The sequence below is a fragment of the Pseudoliparis swirei genome, chromosome 15, assembly GCF_029220125.1.
Source record: "Pseudoliparis swirei isolate HS2019 ecotype Mariana Trench chromosome 15, NWPU_hadal_v1, whole genome shotgun sequence".
NCBI classification, from domain to species: Eukaryota; Metazoa; Chordata; class Actinopteri; order Perciformes; family Liparidae; genus Pseudoliparis; species Pseudoliparis swirei.
Window position 1 is genome coordinate 21,117,840 of NC_079402.1, and position 6,000 is coordinate 21,123,839.

General features: G+C 42.6%; 1 protein-coding gene across 2 annotated transcripts in view; it reads right to left on the bottom strand.

Moving 5' to 3' along the window:
* The window catches only part of ctif (CBP80/20-dependent translation initiation factor), a 64,193-nt gene extending 58,498 nt beyond the window's left edge, over window positions 1–5,695 (bottom strand). For both annotated transcript variants that reach the window (XM_056432245.1, XM_056432244.1), the window contains exon 1: window positions 5,535–5,695. The gene's annotated coding sequence lies outside the window, so the exon portion shown is untranslated. The remainder of the gene's footprint in view (window positions 1–5,534) is intronic.
* Between the last annotated feature and the right edge of the window lie 305 nt (window positions 5,696–6,000).

Consider the following 6,000-nt stretch of genomic DNA (forward strand, 5'->3'; position numbering starts at 1 on the left):
CGGTATTGTGTGTGTAATAAAATAGAAGACAAGGAACAACATCAAATATCCTCAACTGAGAAGCTGGAATCGATAAAACACGTTTTCTGGTTCATTTTCTGTGCATCGACTATTTATTGAAGGGTTGCCGCTCCAGAATGAGGAGGAGGCATCAAACAAAGGTAAGTGCAGACAAAGGTTGAAGTGATGAAGCGGTTTGTTGCAGTGGGCATCAAACAGAAAATATATATTCTCGTGGGTTAACTGGCTTGTAGCATACGTACACACACACACACACACACAGAGAGAGAGACAGAGAGAGAGAGAGACACACACACACAAACAGAGAGAGAGACACACACAAAGAGAGACAGAGAGAGAGACATACACACAAAGAGAGAGAGAGAGAGACACACACACACAAAGAGAGAGAGACACACACACACACAAAGAGGCAGAGAGAGAGAGAGACTTGGAGGGACATTTTGCCATGGACCACACACACACACACACACACACCTGTATGACCCACTCTCCTTCCCCTACTTCCTTCAGTCCCACATTCCCCGACTCCTCCCCTCCCCAGGCTCCACCCCTTCGCTCTCCCTCAACTCTACCAGCTGTTACAACAAAACACTGGCTGACACACATTTAGCTTCCACGTTCTGCTGCAGCGGAGACTCCGCCCACTGTTGAGACTCCGCCCACTGTTGAGACTCCGCCCACTCCTCCTCTCTACCTCCATCTGCCTGATGGATCGTGGAGGTCTCCATCGTGGAATATGCCGACTACCAACTATTCATCCACTGTCATATTCATTGAATGTATTTTAACTCTAATCTGTCCTTCTGGTCACATGACATCTATTGTTCATCTAGTCACATGACATCTATTGTTCATATAGTCACATGACATCTGTTGTCCTGTCCATCCTGGAGAGGGATCCTCCTCTGTTCTCTCCTGAAGGGTTCTTCCCTTTTTCCCCCTGAAGGGTTGTTTGGGAGTTGTTCCTGATCCGATGTGAGGTCAAAGGTCAGGGATGTCTATGTGTACAGATTGTAAAGCACTCCGAGACAAATTTGTAATTTGTGAAATTGGGCTTTACAAATAAACTAAACTGAATAATCCACACGACCCAAACCGAGCAGATCAGTATTTTGAGAGGTTAAATTCAACAGCAGAACAGGAGCTGTTATATAATGAACTCTATGTTTGCATATTGACACAAGAAAGTTAGCCAAGTGAAGAAATGAGTAGCACTGCGGAAAAAAAAGTTGCACAACTTAACTTTCCTTGCAAAGCCTCAAGAGTAAGCTCCCCCGCAAATGTACTGCACATATAGTATTTAACTGGGTTTATTTAATAAGGGACAGTGCACATTGATGAACACATTTCAGTAAATGTCCCAGTTAGCCAAGAGGCTATTTTTCATCTGTAGTTCCAATGATGCTGATGTTAAGAAAAACCTAAAAACATAAGATTACAAATACAACATACAGACAAAGCAAATGAAATAAGGGAGAACAACGTTAAAATACATGTCAGAGACACAATGTAAAAGCATACAGACTAAATGAAATATATAACTGCAAATGAGCATTATGCGACAAATAACACATTTGAATCTCGGGTCTAGTATTGTTTGGTGTCCTTTAATGGTTTGTCAGCCTTCGTTGTGGAGAGGAGTGTCAGACCAGTCTGACATTGGAACAAGATGAGAGTGGCCTCTCTTCTTCTGCAGAATGAACAAAGTATTTGTGATATATATATAAAATATATGTAATATAGATAAATATATATAAAAATATATGTAATATAGATAAATATATGTAATATATATAAAAATATATGTAATATAAATTATATGTATATATAATATATATAAAAATATATGTAATATATATATATATCTAATATATATATAAGTCACTATAAACGCATGCAGCCACAGGTGCAATGTTGCTCACAGCACTCAAATTAAGGAATATGTTTAGAGAGAAAATTGCAACCCAATTTAAACAATAATCTGTAGTCCCCCCCCCCCCCACTCAGTCACTGGAGCGAGCCGCTGTGAGTGAATGTGTTTACTCACACAGTTTCGAGCTGAATGGCCCGAATCTAGAGGAGCAGCCGAGTAGAGGACAGGCTGCTGGGGCGAGTGTGTGTGGATGTACACTTAAAACAAATGCCCCATTGTGCCCCTGTGCCGCTTTAGTGACCCAATGGGAGAGCAATGGGCATGTGCAGTCCTGTGGAACGGGAGCCCAACAATGCCGTTCTGTCCGGATCCACATACAAAATTACACAACCGTGGCAAACGAGCGAGGATGTGCAACTCGGCTCACGGGCTTCACAACGAGGTCGAAGTTCGGAGGCAACAAAAGTGAAAGGAGGGGCAACAAAGGTCCGTCAGCAGCCATTGTTGAACACGCGAGATAACAAAACAAGTAGCTCGGAGAACAAAAAGGTCGGCCAGAGAAAGACTGACAATAGTTCTGCGGCAACTGCTTGTTTCCCCCCAAAAAGCAGAGGCTACGTAATCTGCCAGAGAACTACTCGGCATTCCTGCGCTGAAATAAAGGCTTTCCGCCCTCACCTTTACACCACCTGCTATCTTTGAAACTTTTGAAAATGTATTGAAAAAATGTATTGAAAAAGCTATTTTTGAAATGTCCCGACTGTGGGACGAATAAAGGAATATCATTCATCACATCATCTCTATATGTTTTCTTCAATAGTGAATCACACGGTCTGACTGTTAAGGTGCGTTCACACCAAAAGAGAAGCGATTTTTCTCGCTCGACCATTCGCCGTGTTCACGCCACGAGCGTCGAGACCACTAAATCTTTGCATTATTCTGACATCAGTTAGTGGATTCTACACTCTCACATATGTTAGTTACCGACGCATTGAAAATGCGGAAGGTTATGTTTTGATCGCCGTGTATTTATTTATTTATTTGTATGCGTGTTACTCGCATAAGTCAAAAAGTATTAAACCGAATCGCATTAAATTTGGTGGGATGATTGGTTATTATCCGGGGACCATTTGATTAGATTTTGGGATCGATCGGGTCAAAGGTCAAGGTCATGAAAAGGTCAACATCTTCTTTTTACCATAGCGCGGTCAATTTCTATGCAACTAATGCCAAAATGTTCATAATTCAATGCCCAATCCTGTGATATGCGAAGGTATGCGCTCTACCAAGTGCCCGTTCTAGTTTAATTAGGTTTCTTGATCACTTAGTCGATGGCTGGATACATGTGTGGTGGCTTCTCACATGCACTTCAAAGTACATACATACCCTAAAATGTCCTGCAAGTTTCGGCAAACTAGTAATTCTTCATATTGGGGATAACTTCGACAAAGTAGCTTATGTCTAAGTTGACGAAAGATCAATACAGGTCAATGATTACATTCCATCTACCGATATTAAAGTCTTTAAAACATTGATTTTTAATTATCTCCACAGGGTTTGCCTTTAACGATGTTCACAAAAGGTTGAACAAGTTGACAAGTGACTCGTCACTCTGGGCAGACTTAACATGGCAGACACAACGCCAAGTTAAACATCCCTTTACAGTTAATATGAACAGTTGCTGAACCGGACCTACAAGTCGGCATGCTACTAGCGTGTGCCTCCATTGCGGCTTGGGTTGATTCCCAAAGCCATTATCCACAGCACATGAATGCCTTTTTAAAGATAATTCATGCACATTTGGGCTGTATTTTGTGCATATAAATGTGACCGATCCTATCCCTTTAGGTCAGGAGGGTCTCGGTGTGAGACTTGGAGAAGCCGCAAACATTCCTTCATCCCACTGAAGTCACTCTGATGCAATCAGAGTCTGAACAGCAGGAATCTGCAGAATGTTATGAGCAAACTTAAGAAAACAGCAGGCAGGACTCATATATATACACACACACACACATATATATATATATACATATATACATACATATCGTCTTGTTTCTGGAAGCAATGGAACAAATGTTTGTATGTTTTTTAATCCCGATTTTTTTTGGCCGCAATGGCTGGACCGGTGTCCTTGTATTGTATTTTATAAATTGTTGTTGTATTTGTGATTGTTGTTTTATGGACCCATGAGTCTGGAATAAAGATGTATATATATACACACACACACATATATATATACACACATATATACAGTATATATATACACACATACATATATCCACACATACATATACACACACACGTACATACACACACATATACAGTACCGTTCAAAAGTTTGGGATCACTTAGAAATGACTTTATTTTTCAAAGAAAAGCACTGTTTTTTCAATAAAGATAACATTAATAAAGAATCCACACTATACATTGTTAATGTGGTAAATGACTATTCTAGGTGGAAACGTCTGGTTTCTAATGAAATATCTCCAGAGGTGTATAGAGGCCCATTTCTATCAACGATCACTCCAGTGTTCTGATGGTACATTGTGTTTGCTCATCGCCTTAGAAGACTAATGTCTGATTAGAAAACCCTTGTGCAATTATGTTAGCACAGCTGAAAACAGTTATGCTGGTGATATAAGCTATACAACTGGCCTTCCTTTGAGCTTGAAGTTTGAAGAACAAAATTAATACTTCAAATATTAATCATTATTTCTAACCTTGTCAATGTCTTGACTATTTTATATTCATTTGATAAATAAAAGTGTGATTTTTCATGGAAGACACGAAATTGTCTGTGTGATCCCAAACTTTTGAACGGTAGTGTATATATATATATATACACACACACTCATGATATGCTGTTCAATTGCATTGATTTTAAGTCCCAATGACGAGATGGTTCTCGCATTCATGCAACACGTCTCCAGTTCGTTCTCTACACTAATGAGGTGAACAGAATGCAAACCGAATACATTCGGTCGCCAGTTAACAGGGTCTCCGGTTGAACCGTAACACCGGCGGCTCTTTGTTGTGAGGCTGCAGCTCACCGACGGCTGGCTCACACGTTGAATGGCCGCCCTCCTTCCCGTGCTGCGAGTTCCCCCACGCAGCACCCACACGGACCGCAAAGGTGACCTCGACACCTGACCACCGCGAGCCCATCAGCTGCGCGCGCGCGTCGTCTTGCGCTCCTAGCCACGCCCCGCACGCCGGGGATGCCGAGCAGCGGACGCGTCGGTTAGCTTCGCACACCTTCAACGTCGCCCGACTCACCGCGCCGCGTTGTCAGCTGTCAAAGTAACAAAGACGCACCTGGAGGCGCCTCCGCACCCTGGCGCGTGCGCCCGCGCGTCTCACCCCCGGTAACAAAAGGTGACGCAAGCGTTGCGGCCAACCAGCCGGGGCTAGCCTTAGCTTAGTCATTAAGAGGAATAGTAAACAAAGAGGCCACGAATTGCGAATGATCACCGCCTCCCGTCCACCGCGCTTCTGTCAACAGGTGCGTCAGTGGAGGCGAACACACGTCGTCCACCGCGCGGAGGTAAGAACGGTTATCTCTGGTCCCCCCGCGGCTACTGCCCTCCCGACCCCTCGGACATCTTCCGCGGGGCTTAACAATGAGACACATCCTCACCCGAAGAGAGATGCAGACTCCTGGCGAACCCGGGATCACCTCCGGAGGTTAAATCCGCCGTGTCATGGGTGTGCGTGCTCCCGAGAAAAAGAAGGAAAGTGGGCAAGAGGATTAGCGATCTAGCGGTAACAGACAACTCCGAGGTCCTGAGGAAAAAGGGAATGCAGGAATGTGACGTTCAGTCCTTCTTCTTCTTCTTCTTCTTTTTTAACGGCGGTTGGCATCCATATAATCGGTGCATTACCGCCACCCTCTGGAGTACGAATCCGTCAGTTGACGCTTTACCCTCAAAAACAAACAAAACAAACAAAATAAAAAAATTATATATATATATAAATATATATATATATAAATAAAATAACAAATAAATAAAAACGAGGACCCTAATAAATAATAAAATATTATAATAAAAATTGACGTTCAGTCCTTCCTTTTCTTTTTTAACGGCGGTTGGCATCCAAATAAT